The sequence below is a fragment of the Gossypium hirsutum genome, chromosome D01 (genome assembly GCF_007990345.1).
Source record: "Gossypium hirsutum isolate 1008001.06 chromosome D01, Gossypium_hirsutum_v2.1, whole genome shotgun sequence".
In the NCBI taxonomy this organism is placed as follows: domain Eukaryota; kingdom Viridiplantae; phylum Streptophyta; class Magnoliopsida; order Malvales; family Malvaceae; genus Gossypium; species Gossypium hirsutum.
Genome location: NC_053437.1, coordinates 46,360,592 through 46,380,272, shown reverse-complemented (window position 1 = coordinate 46,380,272; position 19,681 = coordinate 46,360,592). Strand labels below are relative to the sequence as shown.

The 19,681-nt window shown below is 33.2% G+C and overlaps 1 non-coding gene across 1 annotated transcript; it reads left to right on the top strand.

Moving 5' to 3' along the window:
• The first annotated feature begins 19,433 nt into the window (after positions 1-19,433).
• LOC121214327 (small nucleolar RNA R71) lies at positions 19,434-19,540 on the top strand. The gene has a single exon (XR_005909910.1). It is a non-coding gene; the product is annotated as a small nucleolar RNA R71 (small nucleolar RNA).
• The last annotated feature ends 141 nt before the right edge of the window (positions 19,541-19,681 follow it).

Sequence of the window (19,681 nt, the reverse complement as noted above, 5' to 3'; positions counted from 1 at the left end):
AAACGTTATTTTCCCATGAAAATAGACTCAACAAGATTTCATTCTATATATCATACACCCTCTAATTCATTTTATACTATCCTAAGTGATTTTTCAAAATCACGTCACTGCTGCTATTTGAAATCTATTTCTTTGCAAATTATTACTCTTTCATGATTTCTATGCATAATTTATCACATAGACATGTATAACAACAAGCACCTTCATACTTAGCCATTTTGACAACCATTCATCATTAGATATTTACACACCATTCTTTAGCAAAATCATAAGACAACATTCAAAATAAGTAAGTCCCTATACATGCCATAGTTCAAACATATCATAAAATACCGAGTCGTTGTGGTTGATAGTGTGGACGATCTCCGGCGTCTTTAGGATCCCTGACTTTGATTAATAATGCTATATAAAAAGAAAATAAACAAAGTAAGCATATTGCTTAGTAAGTTTACAAGTAAATAAATAGCAACATTAAACACAAATAATAATAACCAAGTAACATAATCTTTAATTTCCTCTTTACTTGATCTCTTACTCATTCACTTACTTGTTTACTTAGATAACTCATAATTATGACTTACTTTTCTCTTACTGAAATGTTGATTCTCAATGGGTAACGTAATATACTCTTAACTCTTATAACTCACTTGAACTTATCATTTATGCTTTTAACTGAACTTTCATGGACATAAGTTATTTACTAGCCCGTTGAACCACATTGGAATAATAAAGATACCTGGGTCTCTTTCTGATAATAACATGCCAAAGCCATATCCCAAACATGGTCTTACATGGGATGTTTCATGTACTGCCAATGTCATATCCCATATATGGTCTTACATGGGAGCTCTCATATCGGTGCCCATGCCATGTCCCAGACATAGTCTTACGGGGGACCTCTCATCTCGGTGCCAACGCCATGTCCCAGACATGGTCTTACATGGAACCTCTCATAACCTCAATGATGCCAATGCCATGTCCCAGACATGGTCTTATATGGGATCTCTTTACCCAAATGTCATGACATTTGTATCTAATACACTCCTAATGTTTCAACGGGGCTTTTATCACTGATTCTCTGTCATCTCATACTTAAGTCAACATTAAATAATTTCATGAAATAAATACATAATTGTTGGAAAATAGCAGAATTAATAATAATTATTAAAATATTGCATTTATTTACCGTAAACTTACCTCGGTAGCAAATATAACCAAACTTATCAATTTAGTCTTCAACTTTATTCTTTCCTCGATCTAACCTCGAATTTCGTTATTCTTGATCTATAATAGCAAATTTAACTTATTTAATACTCACATTCAGTAAAACAACCCTCGACTCTAACTTTGGAAAAATCACAATTTTGCCCCTAAACTTTTACATAATTACGCTTTTGCCCCAAAGCTCGGAAATTAAACTTCATCTCATATTCCTATGTTATATAACATGCTGAACATTTTTCTCTTCTATGAAAACATCAAATTCTCACTCTAACACTTATGCACATTAGGGATTTTTACCGATTATGTCAACTTACTCGTTTTCGCTTAAAATCGGCTAGCAAAAGTTGTTTAACATAATTTCTAGCTTCATATTCTATCATAAAATATCAAAATAAACACTTTTCAACTATGGGTATTTTTCCAAATATAAACCCTAGGTTAAATTATTGCTAGAATAAGCTAAATTAAGCTATTGGGATCTCGAAAACGTAAAAAGTATTAAAAACGAGGCTTAAAATCACTTACTATGAGCTTGAAAAAGTGTGAAAACCCTAGCTATGGCGTATTTCCAAATTCGGCAGCAATCTATGGAGAAGATGATATTTTTGCCATCTTTTTCCCTTTTTATTCTTTTTATTATTCATTTACTAAAATACCCTTCATTAAAACTTTAGTTATTTTTATCTATGCATGCCTATTTTTGTCCATGGAAATTTTATTGTCTAATTACTATTTAAGGACCTCTGCTTTGATTATGCACTTCAAATAAATCCTTTATCATCTAAACTCATATTTACCCACTTTTGTAATTAAGTTTTAATAGGCAATTTAGGCATGCAATCAATAAATTTTCTTATCAATACTCTAATACTTATATCTAATCACTCGATAAATCATAAAAATTAATAATAATTTTCTCTTTAAATCAGATTTGTGGTTACGAAACCACTATTCCGATAGCCTTAAATTTGGGCCATTACACCCATGGTGCCTCCCATTTGCAGTCGGTCAATATTCAACCCATTTTTTATGATTTTTTTTTTGTAATTGATGATATAGGAGTAAAATGAATGAAAAATATATATTTTAATTTTGTTAGAAAATATCTTATTCGCTGAATGTAATAAAACATATTTTTTAATGAAATTACTAGTATATATTTTTATTTTATTGTATTACATTTTATAATTTTTTAAAAGGGGCCCCTGAATCAGAGTAGCCAATCACCTACAAATTGTTTAATCATTTGTACGTAAGCATGTAATCCTTTGTCCCTTTAAGATACCTCAAAACTTTCTCTATAGCTCTCCAATGGTCAATACCTGGATTACTCTAATATTTTCCTAACATTCTAACTGTAAATGCAATGTTAAGTATTGTGCAGACTTGAGCATACATCAGGCTTCCAACAATAGAAGTATATGAAATGTTTTTCATTTGCTCCCTCTCAAATTCGTTCTTCATGCACTGATTTAGATTGAACTTATCACCCTTCACGATAAGAGCAACACTTGGTGAACAATGTTTCATCCAAAATATTTCTAAAACTTTATTGATATAGGTTTCTTGAGATAGACCTAAGATATCGCGATGTTTATCTCGATGAATCTTCATGTGTAACAGCCCGTTTTCCATTAGTGTCAGAAACAATGGTTTCGAGGCCGCCAAATTCAGCGAGTAAGTTCGTAAATATTAAATATTTACGAGTCAAATTTGATTGTAAAAAAGCTTTTGATTTGATAATTTATGTTATATAAGCGATTTATTAAGTTCAAGTGGTAAGACCCTAAGGTCAAGTGGTTTTAGAAAATGAGGTATCGGGACCTCATTTTTATAAACTGTGCCGTAAATATTTTTATAAATATTTATAGAGTGTCATTAAGGTGGTATTAAAGTTTCGTTGAAATTTTTAACGTTTCGATAGTTAATTGATTAAAAAGGACAATTTGTAAAAGATTTAAAATTTGTTCACTATTTGATTTGAGTGATTAAATGGTTAATTGAATAAAGGAAAAATGACTTAAATAGTAACTAGATCATTCAAGGAGTTAGTGGACAATTATGGGCATGAAATTGGTGTTCTATTTATTTATTAACCAATGCTAAAATGATAATTTGATAAATAAAATAAAAATAAAAGTTATTATCATCATTTTTATGTCTTCTTCAGCGAATGGTAAGGAGAAAAGCACCATTTTTAGACCTTGAGGTTTCAGCAACTTCACAGGTTAATTTGGTAAGTGATTTTAGCCCCGTTTCTAATAATTTTTATATTTTTGAGATCGTTGCAACTAGGACTAGCTAGCCCGTACCTTCGATTTTGAAACTGTTAAGGATTTTGAATGTTGCCATTGATAAACCTTATGATTTTAGATGTTACATGATAAATTTGAGATATTAGTTTTTATTTAAAATTATTTTATTAAGTGATTTTTGATGAATTTTTTTATTAGGGACTAAATTATTAAAATAGTAAAAGTACAAGGATTTGATGTGAATTTGTTGCAATAATGGGCTGTATTGGATGCCATGAGTATTCTTCTAGGCTCAATTTTGGGTAAAAATGGTTAATTTGCATGTTTTAGGCTCAGGGACTAAATTGAATAAAAATAAAACTTTAGGGGCAATTTTGTAAAAAAATTAAAAAAATGAATAAATTGCATAAAATACATTTTTTATTGTATAAAGTAATATATTGAATAAAATTATTAATTTAGATCAAGATCGAGTGAAAAATCGAGGAGAATGAAAAATTATCGAAATACCCCTATACTTTGACATTTTTACAATTAGCCAGGTAAGTTCGTATGAACAATAATTACTTAAATGTTGGTTAAATTGAATGTTTGATGTGTTATTCTAATTTTAATGAATCAATATATATATGTTATTATGAAATATATCATGTCATGAGATGATGGAAATTCAACGACATACGACTATTAAACCCCGTTTGAACCTTAGGAATTTGTAGGATACAAATGACATGTCATTAGGGTTTACATTTTTTGAGTGCTGGTCTTAAATGTCCTATCGATGGCTGGGGTCCGGCATGTGTTGCGGATACTCCACAACTCGTGTGAGCATCATCGTGTAGCTTACATTCTGACCCACAGCTCGTGTGAGCAGGCTCATTTCACATCTCATGTGAGCATACTCATTTCACAGATCGTGTGAGCATATATGTACAGGAAAGAACAAACTATGATTATATGTTTAGCACACTTCGTGTGAGCTATCCTGCGTATCCAACGGTATTCTATTCGGTTCAACGGGCATGAATTTACAAGGATATGGTAAGTGTTCTATATGAAACAAGAATTGTATGTATGAAATAATTTGAAATGGTGAGTAACATGGAAAATATGTTATGTTGAGATGGATGATAAATTCAATTGAATCATGTTCAAGTATAATGGTTATACATGTCAAATTCAAATGAATCATGTTTAAATGAACTAACATGTGTTGTTGATGTGCTTAGGATTATGCCAAGCTTGTGGATATGATTGATGTTTATGATTATGCTTGTACTATGCATATGACGGGTAAGAAAAGGGAATGATAAGGTAAGTACGTAACTGTGATACAGTAAGTACGTAATTGGGATGTACTATGATGTTATAAAAAGGTTTAATGAGATAAATGATGTATTCATATGTGAGTAAATAACTTATGCTTTGAATTAATCTATCTATGTCATGGATAAATACATTGAATTGAGAATTAATAATGTTGTTTAGGCTTATGATAAGTATTGGGAACAGAAAGGAAAATAAGTAAATTGAAAGGTGTATAATCTTATAGAAAGGTTGATGGTTATACATTACGTCCCATAAAATCCTTTCATGTTATGAATTATAAATATATGTGATATTAATGAATTTACTCATTTGTGAGTTGATAATTATGGTTTGGTAAATCTTAAGGCATTAGTATAGGTTTATACTTAACCTATAAATTTTATTATTGAAATGTAATATTATGCTTATGGTTTATACGAGCTTACTAAGCATTCATTACTTATGCGATTATCTTTCTCTTACTTTACAGATTATCAGAAGCTCGATCGGGTTGGAAGCTAGTCGGAGATCCATGACACTATCCATCGATTTTATCGGTAGATTTTGATGCTTTTGTTGTGGTTATAATGCCATGTATAGGTGGACTTATGTCTAATTTTTAGTTAACGATAGTGGCATGAAATGTTGCTTTGAATTTGTGAAACTTATGTTATTTTGGATGCCTTGATGGTTGGTGTGCTTTTGGCACTTGGTGCTTAATGGTTGGTGTTTATAAGATTTAATTGATGTAAGGTTTGTCGCCAAAGTGGTAAGTGTTGGCGTGGTTGCAAAATGATCATTTATGGCATGTTTTGATATAAAATTTAATTAAATATGTTTGGTTGAATAATTGACCATTTGGACATTAAATTGGTGTGTATAGATGATGGTTGTTGGAACCATTTGGAAATGGCTAGATTGGTAACATTTAAATGGTTTTGATGCATGTCAGAAGTAGTCCAAATGGTAAGGTCATTTTGATATGTTTTTTTATATGGAAACAAGTTAATTGAAAAATGGTCAAATATTCACATGTATAGGTGTTTTCGTACTTGATGAAATTGCCATTGTGTTTGGCTTGTAATTTAGTATTTTTGTTGATGAATTAATTGTCATGTTGGCATGTATATATGTGTTTTTTTATGATTGATGACATTTTGGCATTTTGGTGCTTGTTGGCTAATGTTGGAATGGTTTTATGATGATTTGTTTTGAATGGCCAAATTGGTATATTTGAGTGTGAATTATGGTATGTAATCATTGTGGTAAGTTTGATAAGGAAATTAGGTTAGAAAAATATGGATGGTTAATGGCTAAACTATGCAAAAGTTTAAACATGTTTGGTTGTTGTGATTGAGGTGTCTTTTGGGCATATTGGTTGTATGAACAAATACCATAATGATCTAGCATGATTATGCATGTTTTAGGTACATTTTGAGTGCTTGAATGTAAGTGCAAATGGATTGTTTATGTGATCATGTTTTGGGTGAAAGAAATAGCTTGAAATTGGCCAATTTCTTGTCCACGCGGCTTAAGACATGGGCGTGTGTCTCAGCCGTGTGTGACACATGGTCATGCGACACAATCATGTGTCTCCAGTAGGTTTTTAAAGGTTGCATTTCGAGAGTTACATGGTCTAGCACACGGGCGTGTGACTTAGCCGTGTGAACCAAGTCAGAGAGTTACACGGGCACGGACACGGGTTGGGACATGGCCTTGTGTCCTTACTTCGAATGTCCACACAGCCTGAGACACGAGGGTGTGTCTCAGCCATGTGAGTCACACGGCCTGGCAACACGGCCGTATGACTCCTGTAGTATGAATTTTTCTATGTAGTATGAATTTTTCTATTTTTTTTCATGAAGTTCTAAACGTTTTCGATTTAGTCTTGAATTGTTTCTAAAGTATTTTTAAGGCCTCGAAGGCTCGAAAAATGGATGTTATACATGTTTTTAAATGGAATATGATGTGTTTTATAAATGATTGTAATCGAATGTTTTAAGTTAAAAATTTCTGGTAATGCTCCGTAACCTTATTCCGGTGATGAATTAGGGGTGTTACATAATGTATAAGACACATCACCCATATCTTTAATATCAAAATTTTTAGAAAGAAATTTTTTCACCTCATGTAGCATATCCCTATCATTTGTTGCAAGTAAAATGTCGTCTATATATAGAATAAGAAAACAAATTTTACTTTTACTGACCTTATAGTATATGCATTGATCCATGACAATTTCAACAAAACCAAATGAAGATACAACTTCATGGAACTTTAAATACCACAGTCGGGAGGCTTGTTTTAATCCATATATGGACTTAAAAAAATTTATGCACCTAAAAAATGTATGTAACTAATAACCATATAATTCACATATAACCATTTACTTCAGGCACATAAAAAATATTCAAACAACAAAGTTCTAAATTTTTTCACTAAATTATTTATAACAAAATTAATTTTAGAAATTTCTCATCAATAAAATCCCTCGATTTTGCACAAAAGTTTGCAAAAAAATTCAAAAAATGTTTAAAAATAATTCAAACGTTATTTTGAGAAATTGAAAAAATTTTAAATTCGGACAAGGTAGAGATTAACTTGGCTCTGATACCAAATGTGAGCACAAATCACAGTTTAAAACGAAATGTAAGCAGCGAAAAATCGAACATAAATACCTCGATCATTGTCCGAATCAAATATTAGAATCTAGATGTTGTAACCACTTGTTGAGCGTATCAAACAACTGATAAGGACGTCGTATTTAGCTATACAAAAACATGAAAATTGGAAAACAAAAAAATCACCAAGGTCTCCTAAGCACTCAAAAATCTCACTAGATAGAATTGTTTTCAGAAAATGTTTTTTTTTATGCTTAAGGACCTTATGCTTGGGGGTAGTTATAGTGGTGATTCCTCATAAAAACCACCATCCCACTATCACACATACACCCACTACCACAGAACAAAGTAGTGGGCAACAAAAATGGGAATGGGCAACAAACGTGGGGTGAAACCCACGAACCAAAAATGGCTCCAACATCATAGCCCACGATATGGTGCAAAAAATCATTTATATTTGTATTGTAACACCTTATACTCGATCCAATTTATTGAATCTAGATAGGGGATATCAAAATACTTAAATACTTAACAAAAAATTTTGAACTGGCGAAAACCCTATTGAACATACTTCTTATTTATTTATATTCTTTTCTAAGTCAAAAGATTTGAAGGAAACATTTATTAATTACAGCAAATTCTCAAAAACAATAGAAGACATTATGACTTAAATCTTTGTTTAAACTAGACTTAATCATGGCATAGAGTAATATTTGTCATATTTCCAAAAGTGCACTTTTGTATGCATAATATTGCTCTTAGAACTGCCGCCTTGGGGCATTCCTGGCTTGGTCCCTCCTAGTGCATTGGTTCAATTCCAAGAACCTGAATAACAAATAGACACCTGTAAGTTCAATGGAACTTAATGAGTCTCAACCAATATTACCTTTAAACAATGTTGTTGAATCCCTCGAGTTAAGGGTTCTGGACTTCTTTACAAACTTTAGTGGATACTTTTCTAATTCTTGGCGAATAGTTATATGCCAACCTCTGCACTTGAACCCCTTATGCACATTCCGCTCAATTGGGGATCACAAACTTCACATCTTATTGCAGATCATGTTTCATAATCTCTTTAAAGATAGAAGTTAGATACATTCCTCAGAATGATATACATAGGGATACTACTCTTGGTGGATTCTTATATCGGTTCTGGTAGGCTGTAAGAATGCCAATCATACCATAACTTCAAGTCAATCCATTCAGATGTACTTGGTTCGATTAATGCAATATTTTAGATCATCCAACAGAAACTCATATGACTTCGAGACATAATGTGAAAACTTCCAAGTTTGGTGAACGCTTACACCACCCATAATTGCATATATGCCAAGCTCTCCATTCTATCAGGTTACTATGGTAGATTCATCAGGTGAGTATACTGCCGAGAATTCTTTCAGAAAATGCCTCAAAGGCATACCTATATCTCGCCACCAAGGTTTCCCAAATAATACGCCACATAGGCTTTTTAGATAATTCGCCACAAGGGCCTTACAACTATTGTGTTTGGCTATATGGATTTATAGATAGCTTGCCACAGAGGCTTTACAGATAACTCACCATAAAGGCTTTACCGATAACTCACCACAGAAGCTCAATGTAGTTTGCCACCAATGCACCACACCAACTATCGTGTTTGATGATATGGATTTACCTAGAGTCAGCATCACCTGAGGTTTGCCCATAATGTGACATGGCCATGCTCTTTCCACATATCTACCACACTGGCCTTTTCTTATGTTTACTATCTCAGAAGACCTCGTGTTTACGGTCCAGGTAAACTAAAGTTTTTCCATATTGGCCTTCATGTTTATTTTTCTTGCGGACGTCATCAAAGCACCACCGTGGGGTCCATTATCATATTACATATTTTTCTGACACTCCGCCCGAAACCCCTTATAGCCAACCATACTTTGTCATGCACCATTCAGTTAACATAATGGAAACATTTACATAGATTTCACTCATACCCATAACAGAATCATACTTCCCAACACATAATTTCCCATGCATGTTTACCAGTCATCGTCATATTCATGTAGTACATCATACACTTTATTACATACATACAGATGCTTCACAAGAAATTCTCACACACACATACATACAACAACTCCTTAAGAACATATGCACAGCTACATGGACATCAACCATACAAAGAATCATCTAAAATTATGTGCAGGAGTTGGGTCTAGAGCTTTTATTTTTATTTTCCTTCCCGAACTAGCAGTAACAATTGCTTAAAAGATCATGGAATTTCCATTAGAGTCCCCATTATAGACAACTTACTAATGTTTCAACTATATACGACCCCCATGAAAGGCCTTTCTCTTACTGTCACCATTGTGTCTTCTTAATGATTAATATGATCACTGTCAATAAATGACTGTGATAAATTGCTCGATCGAGAACGAGCAACCCATTGCCACGTTCCATATTGATCAATTCAAACAATGCAAATGAGATGATATCATTAACTCTTTAATTGAGCTATGAATTCCACTATTGCTAGTAAAGTCATGCCATACACAAGTCATGTACATGACATACCGACTATGGGCTTGATCATATTTAAAGCATAAGCCTCCACTTATATTAAAGCACATGAGTTGATACGCATGGTCAGTGACTTAACTTAGGATTTAGGTAAATAACACCCTAAACATTGTAACAAATTATAACTTGTTTAAGCAATTGTATGTAGTCATTCAAGTAATAAGTAAGTCAAAATAAGTTATCGTCTCCACAGGGATTGTATAAGATTAAAAAATTAATTGCAAAATTATAATTAAGAATTTGATGTAACAAAAACTCAATAAATTTGGATAGTGATGATTAGATTAATTAAATGCAAGGGTGATCCCCAATGCAATTTACCTAAGTGTATGAATGAAGGCTTTAGAAACAAAAAAATAAATATTAAATGGGCTAGGGTAATTATATTAATCGAATCAACTTACTTTCATCATGATAACATGTTCGGAACTTCCTTAGCAACTTGATATCTTATGGGTTTGGAAACCAAATTAAGTCCTCTCGGATCTTTTACTTTGTTAAATATGCATATTACTGATCATATTAGACCAAGGGTTTCTTAGCATTTATGCAAGGTTATAAGGACATTTATGTTTACAACAGTTTAATTACATAAATCTAAAAACCATGCAAGATAATAGAGCTAACTAAAGATATTATGAACCTTAACTTAGTCGGTTGTAATTACCTAAATTAAGCATTGCACTTTTCAATTATGCATCTACTAGTCGTCGTCTAGTTAGGATCACTTAGCTAATCTAAGTGCACCCAATCACGATTGAATGAAATGCATCATGATATTAATTGAAAACATAATTGACTGAGGCACAAAACATGTTAACATGAATTAAATAAAATTTATTAAATTAATATAACCATCCTAGCATATAGGAATTAAAACTTCATAGTTGATGTCAAAAACATAAAACAAAAAGCAAACATGTTTAAAATAAATGACAAGAGGAAAGAGTTTTCTCAGTTCAGCAGCCTTTCAGATCTATTCTGACTGATGTGCTCAACTCTGCTCATTTCAACAACCTTTCGGATCTATTCTGACTGAAGCGCTCATCCGTTCTAATTGAAGCTTCTTTTGATAAGGGTTTAGAAGGTAGTCGGCTAAAGAGTGCTTTTGACAAAATTTTTGAGGCTAAATATGGGGGAGGAGATGGACAACTATGCAAGGGAGAAAGGGAAAAGAAATTTAGAGAAAACTAATGTGAGTGAGAAAGGAATGTTGAGTGATGAGGGATGATGGAAATAGGTTTAAGTTTACTAAAAATAAAGGGATGATGGAAATAGGTTTAAGTTTACTAAAAATAGGTGAAGGTAAGGGTTTGAGTTTACTAAAAATAGGTTTAAATTTTCTTCCTTCCTTCTCTCATGTGGCCAACCATGCTGCAAGGAAAAGAGATGACCAAGTCTTCTCAAATCGAATTCGAATTTCAAGCTAAAAATAGCTATAGAGTGGACAGTTGCAATAGGGAAGTTGTTGGGATGAATTCTTATTATTTTCCAACTGTAGGGACCATCCATTAAATATCCCAAAACATATTTTAGGCATCCATCTTCTATTTCCCAAATTGGGCTTTTAATTCCCCTTATTGGATTGTTTTCTCAATCTAGTAACTTAGCAAACATGTCTATCTTTTATCACCTTTCTTTATTAGGTCAAGTAGTTAACCTCATGCCCAAAATTGCATGGTCTTGCCATCCACATGGATAATTTGTGCTTGACTATCTTTTATTTATTTAAACCATTTCTCTAGTAGCCTACATACATAGTGAAAAATACATACATTAATAAATTAACATGAATTAATATAAAATATGTATGAAAATCATGTAATTAAGCATAGTTTCACATACTTTCTAAATTCATGTATAAAATTACTACTTAAGTAAAATTCACTTATTTCTATAATAATTACTCGAGATAAACATAATAATTAAGTATAAAAGTGGTAAAAACATATAGAAAACCCTATATAATTTTGAGTTTGTTTTTATTTCTTTTTAGGTGTTTATTTTTATTTCTTAGTTAGAATTTTTCTTTCATATAATAAAATGGAAAGCATGAATAAAATAAGATCAATGCCTCTTCAATAGAAAGAAAATAAAGTGATGTGATAATGGGAATAAACATTTCTATGATGGGATTGTGAGAAAGACTTGGTACTTAAGCAATCTTTATGACTCTAATATGATATAAACACACTTTCTTTGGATTGTTTGAGCCTGTCAAGTCGACCTTATGAAATTCACCTCTTGAAACTTAATTTTGAGCTTAATGGGTTGTTTATTGCAAATTGCCTACATTATAAGCCACATTCACATCTTTTTACTTTTATCCTATTCTTTTGCACCTATCTTAACTAAAAATTTGTCCTGGTGATCAAAGTTTGAGGAAAATTATGAGAAGATGTACATGCTCTTCACATGTTAATTAAAAAAAGATAAAAAATTAATAAAGAAACAAAGAAAATTTTGCTCAAATACAGAAAAATAAGAGCAAATAAAGGAGTGCTCAAAGTCTTAAAAATAAAAAGCAAAGTTTGCTCAAAGTTCGAGAAAAATAAAAGTGGAACATAAGTTCAAAATAAGTTTGGGGGTATTCCAAAGACCCATTTGTATGAAATTTGTGACGCTAAAGGATCTAAGACAAAGTTAGGGTTAAGATATTTTGAGCCTAAAAATCACTTCTTTTTATCCCTACCTTTAGCCTAGCCCCATTTTATTTATTTGACTTATCCTCCTCGTCTTCCTCCATTAATTTTTCATTCTTTCTTACATCCTCATCTTCCTTCCATGACTCGAAGATATAATCTGGTAACTCAGGAACAAAAATGTTAAAGATATTTTTAAAAGTATTTCTTACAGAATCATCTCTAACTTTTGCATATTTCCAACAAGCCTGTTGTTTGTTATGTATAAATTTCATCATATCCATCATATTTGACAATTCCAATTTCTTCACAGTATTTGAAGAAGTAAGCATATGAATAGTCAACTCAGGACCAACACTTGGTTCAACTGGCTTATCAGCATTCGACTCTTCTCTTGGTTCAGAGACTTCTAGTTTCTTTATTGGCTTAGGATTGCTTGGCTCTTCCTTAGATTCAGCTTCTTCTATCTTAATAACTGAGTTAGCTTCCGTTTTAGATTCGTTCAATGACTCATCAGTTTTTGATTATGTTAGTTCACTCGGTGGGTTTAGCTCATGGACATTCTCCACTGACCTTTTAAGATCATGGGCTGTGATGCAACCTTGAATATACGGTCCCTTCAGGTTTACTTTTTTTTTTAATTTGGGCCCTTAAGCAAAGTGAAGTTATCAATGATGGGAAGTAAGCACTTTCGATATTCTTTGTGGCACAATCATGGATCTCTTTGAGAATGATCTTCCCAACTTTGATAGACATTTCTGTCATAATTGCATACAACAAAAGAAATCACTCCATCGAAATGGTGGAACTGTGTGAGACAGCCATGAAACTATATCGAACAAAGTAAAACCATACCTTAGCCAACGACTTTAAGTATTCCCTTTGGCAAGAATGACTACCATACTTTCTTATAATCTGTTGGGATCCTAGATTTGTCACAACATTAAGCACTTGTTGAAGAAAATCCCAATTTATGTTTATCATCATGGCAAAGTACTCATCTTCTTCAACATCAGGTAGGTTAAAAAAATCATTAATGGACTTAGAAGTTAGGGGTACCTTCTTCTTGTGAACACGAACTTCAGCAGCATCTAGCTTAGTCAAATAGGCATAGAACTCTCGAACTAACTCCTCATTGGGTAATGATCGTGTATAACAAAAATAATTCCAATTGAGGGCATCAATTATCTTTCGAATAGGAAAATGCATAACCATCTTATCATTGCTTTCCAAGTTGAAACCCTTTTCTAACATCATAGCTTGATTCTTGAAGATTGAATCAAATCTTTCTTTCACTTTCTATTCTTGAATCATAATGAGATTTTCGGCAGAGGTCTTAGAAGATCTAGTTCTTTTGCGAGACATGGTGATTTTTCCCTAAAATTAAGAAAAATTTTGGCACAAGGAAGGGAGAAGAATCAACAATGGGTTGAGAGTAAGGTTTTGTAATAGCGATCGACTTGTAGTAGCGATAAGATGTGACGACGAAGGGACTACTCCGGTAAAATTCGTGCGGCGAAAATATTAGGGGATTACGACAAGGAAGAAATTTAGGGGAAAAATTTCGGGATTTAGGCCGACAACTAAGAGGGCAAAGAATGAATGTAAAATAGCTTGAAGGGTTTAGAAAATTTTAAAGGTAGAGAGGGGTTTATATAGTGATGAATTAGGGTAATTTTGTAGCTAAAATTTAGCTAATTTAAGTGACTTGGACGACAAGGTAGATGAAGGGATGGTATGGTGGAAAAAATTAGGGCTTTAAGGAACCCTATGGACGACAACATGGGTTAAATTTATCCTTTTTGTTGTTTTAGGCCTTGAGCCCAAACTTTATTTAAAAATTGGACTACTTAAAAACAAATAAACTTATTAGTACTTGGGCCTTGACCCCCTTTAGCAAAATAAATAAAACTAACATTAAAATTAAAATTAAAATTAAAGATTACAATTAAAGACAAAGATAAAAATGAGAAATAAAAATAAAACTAAGAAATGATTAAATTGAAGTAGAAATTTTCTTCTTAAAATATTATATTAAATTAATTCCCAAGAAAGGTTGGAAGGGTCATAATGGTCCCATTTAAGTTCCAATCACCTTAGACAGAATTAATTAAATGTACTAATTTAAGAAAATTATTTCTAACTTTTTATTAAAAAGTAAAATCATGAAAAACTAAGGTTCTAATAATTTGAATGAGGTTTTAATTAGCTCAACTTAACCATCCCAATAATGCTTGAGACGTTGACCATTAACTTTAAACATACCTCCATGGTTTTCGTACAATTCTACAAATCCATATGGATAAACTATGTGGATGGTATAAGGTCCTTTCCATTGAGATTTGAGTTTTCTAGGAAATAACCCTTAGCCTTGAATTAAACAACACCACTTTCTAACATCTTTTGAACTCACGATGTTGAATACAACTGTCACGTCATTTCTTATATTTTTCCTTACACATCTTGGCATTCTCGTATGCAAATAACCTTTCTCTCATCGGCTTGGTTAAGATCAAAATTCAATTTCTTTAAAGCCTAGTGAGCTTTTTTCTCCAATTCAAACGGAAAATGGCATGCCTTTCCAAAAACTAACTGATAAGGAGACATTCTTTCAAGTATACCTTTGATTTCTCGATTCACCCTTTCAACTTGCCCATTCGATTTTGGGTGATAGGCAGTAGCAATCTTATGCTTCACATCATACTTGTCAAGCAACCACTTAAGCCACTTATTTACAAAGTGAGATCCTTCGTCGCTAATTATAACTTTAGGAGTCCCAAACTGTGTCAATACTTGCTTATCTAGGAATCACATGGCTACCTTAGTGTCATTAGTTGGGTATGCCTCGGCTTCAATCCATTTGGACACATAGTCCATAACTACCAAGATATACTTGTTCCCATAGGAAGAAGGAAACGAACCTAAGAAACCAATGGCCCATACATCGAAAAGTTCTATCTCTAAAATATTTGTCAAGGGCATCTCGTTCCTTCTTAATATGTTTCTGGTTCTTTGGCATCTATCGCAGTTTCTCACATATGCATAAGCATCCTTGAACAATGTAGGCCAAAAGAACCCAGCTTGTAAAATCTTTGCTATTGTTTGTGAACCACCAAAGTGTCCCCCACTCGGAGATGAATGAAAGTGGTACAAAATTTTGTCAATCTCACTTCTAGCTACGCACTTCCTGATTATGTTATCTACACATTGCTTAAAAAAAATGGGTCCTCCTCAAAATAGCACTGACTATCATGAAGGAATTTCTTCCTCTGTTGGTATGTCATTTCTCGAGGAAACATTCCACATGCTAAGTAATAGGAAAAATTAGCAAACCAAGGTGTTTCATAGATTTGACTGACCTCGAAAATATGCTCATCAAGAAAATTTTCATTAATTGGAACAAGTGAAGAAGTTACCTCATTTTGTTCCAACCTTGATAGATGATCGACTACTGGATTTTCAACACCTTTTCTATCTTGGATCTCAAGGTCAAAATCTTGGAGCAAAAGTATCCATCGAATTAGCCTCGATTTAACATCTTTCCCCGTGAGTAAGTACTTAATGGCAGCGTGATCAGTAAACACTGTAACTTTGGTACCTATAAGATATGAACGAAACTTGTCAAAAGAAAAAAACTATAGCAAAGAGTTCTTTTTCAGTTACCGTAAAATTGATCTAGGCTCCTATCAAAGTTTTGCTTGCATAGTAGATAGGGTGAAACACTTTGTTCCTTCAGCTCCAACAGCGAAATCACTTGCATCACACATTAACTCAAAAGGTGAGTTCCAATCAGGTGTGATAATTATTGAGGCTGAAATTAACCAGTTTTTTAATTCTTCAAAAGCTTCTAAACATGCTTTGTTAAAATAAAAAAACAATACCTTTTTCTAAAAGCATACATAAATGTTTAGAAATTTTTGAAAAATCCTTTATAAATCTACGATAAAAACCAGCACGACCTAAGAAGCTTCTAACTCCTTTCACACAACTGGAGGTGGTAATCTTTCAATTATATCCACCTTTTCTTTATCCAATTCAATTCCATTCTTGGAAATTTTATGCCGTAAGACAATTCCCTCATTAACCATAAGTGGCACTTCTCCCAGTTAAGGATTAGATTAGTCTCCTGTCATCTTTTGAGTACCTAAGCCAAATTATTGAAGCAAATATCGTAAGTATTTCCAAACATAGAAAAATTATCCATGAAAACCTCAACATAATTTTCAACCATATTAGTGAAAATTGCCATCATACATCACTGAAATGTGGTAGGTGCATTACATCAGCCAAAAGGTATTCGCCTAAAAGAAAATGTATCATAAAGGCAGGTAAAAGTAGTTTTATGTTGGTCTTTCGAGGCTACAACTATCTGGTTGTATCCCGAATATCCATCCAAAAAGTAATAAAATTCATTACCTGCTAGACGATCTAACATTTGATCCATAAAAGGTAAAGGAAAATGATCCTTATGAGTGGCTTTGTTCAGCTTTCTGTAGTCAATATATATTCTCCAACTTGTGATAGTTCTCGTCAGAATTAACTCGTTTCATTCGTTTGCAACAATTGTGATCCGACCTTTCTTTGGTACATATTGCACCAGACTTACCCAAGAACTATTTGAGATTGGGTAAGTAATTCCCTCGTCTAACCACTTAATTACCTCCTTCCGAACCATTTCTTTCATGATAGGGTTAAGTCTCATTTGCCCATCAATCTTAAATTTTTCACCTTCCTCTAAAATAATTTTATATACATAGAAGGAAGGACTTATACTTCATATGTTAGCTATGGTCCAACCAATTGCCTTCTTAAATTTCTTTAAGACAACAATCAATTGCTCCTCTTGATGTTCTATTAGGTCCGCTGAAATAATCTCAAGAAAAGTAGAACTATCACTGAGATAAATGTATTTTAAGTGAGATGGAAGTACCTTTAGTTTGAGTTTAGTTGATTCCTCGATTGATGACTTAGGTTGTACAATTTCCCAAACTTCCAACTCTAGCGGTTCGAACCGCGGTGGTTGCATATAACTCCTCGAATTGGCTTCCATCAAAACCAAACCTTCATTACCTTTTTCATCTTTGAATGGTCCAGACCTTAAGGTGTTTTCCAACAGGTCTTCTTCAGAATTGCTTCCCATAGAAACTAAGGTTTCTAATTCCTCCACTATTGAACACTCTTCCATTTAATTGGGAAACTTCGTTACTTTCAGAACGTTAAACGTTACCTTATCTTCTTGAACTCACATGGTGAGTTCGCCTTTTTGCACATCTATCAACGTTCTTCCAGTGGCTAGGAAAGGTCTACCTAGGATGATCGAAAATTCTTTGTTTGCTTCAAAATCTAAAACAATGAAATCAACAGGAAAGATAAATTTATCGACTCTTGCCAAAACATCCTCGATCTTTCCTTCGGGATATACAAATCATTGATTCGTAAGTTCAAGTGTTACAATAGTGGGTCTTACTTCTCCTATTCCCAAAAGCTTGAAAATGGATTTGGGCATCAAGTTGATGCTTACTCCTAAGTCACACAAAGTTTTACCGCAATATGATTCACCAATGTTGCAAGGTATCGTAAAACTTCTAGGATCGTTCAGTTTCGAAGTTATTTTGTTCTGTAAGAACGCACTACACTCCTTCATCAAAGTGATAGTCTCATATTTACTAAGTCGTTTCTTCTTGGACAAGATATCCTTCATAAACTTCACGTAATTAAGTATTTATTCTAAAGACTCCACTAACAAAATGTTGATGTGTAATTGCTTTAAAACATCCAAGGACTTCTTGAATTCTACCTCTTGTTTATGCTTCTCTACTAAAGTCTTTAAGGATATAGAACTCTAGGTTGATATGCACAACTTTTTTAAGGAGGTAAATTTGCAAAAATGGGTGTTAGCTTTTCAGAATTCACTAGTTTAGGGTTTGCCTCATTATTATTTTCAGCATCCAGCTTTTCTGTTGTAAGAACTTCAACTGTCGATTGACTTTCCTCCTTTCCAGTAGGCTCATCTTCAACCACAACCTTTTAGACTCCAAAGTCATACCACTTCATAACTCTACCACTTTGAAACGTTCTTTACCCAAATTTCTTGGGTTTTCTATGTCGCTCAGCAAGGCTCCTTATGTTCTACTACGAAGCTCAGTAGCTAATTGACCCATCTGGTTCTCCAAATTTTTTAGCGTTTTTACTTAACTTTGGATAAAATCATCATTTTTCGCCGTGTACACCTTCAACAAGTTCTCCAAACTATTTAATGATTCAGTTTGAGGTGGTTTTGGGGCTTGTTGGTTAAACCCTTGGTTTTGGTTGGGTCTATGCTGCATTTGATTGTGGTTTGGTCTATTTCCATTATTACTCTAGGAAAAGTTCTACAAATTTTGTAGAAATTGGATTGCGGTCCTTGTCTATTTCTATTTTAATGCTGGTTCCTTACATAGTACACTGATTCGGGATTCGAAGGGTAATTCTCAAAAGAATGACCATCCCCACGGTATACACAAGAAACTACATCATATTGACTTGGTGATTGAGTTGCAAAATTATTCAAACCATTAATGGTAAACTATTTTTACATAGAGGAAATAGAAGATACCAGAGTAGAGAGTGAGGTTAATGCGTCCACTTTATGCACTTTAGCTACACATTTTCTTGAATCTGCTTGATTTATCGGCCATTGGTAGTTGTTACTTGTGATTCTTTCAATGATCTCATAAGCCTCGTTATAAAACTTAGACAAAATTGCACCGTTCGCTGAAGCATCCACCATTAATCTTGTATGTGTGTTGAGACCATTATAAAACATCTCTAATTGGATACAGTGAGGAATCCTATTATGAGGACACTTACGAAGTAATTCTTTGAATTGTTTCCAAGCCTCGTATAAAGACTCATCATCCAATTATTGGAAAGTAGTTATCTCATTACGCAACTTTGCTTTCTTGCTCGGTGGAAAATACTTTACCAAAAACCTTTCTGCTAATTCTTGCCAGGTAGATATTGAACTTGGTGGCAATGAATTCAGCCATGCTCGTGCTTGATCTCACAACGAGTATGGAAACAATTTTAATCTTAG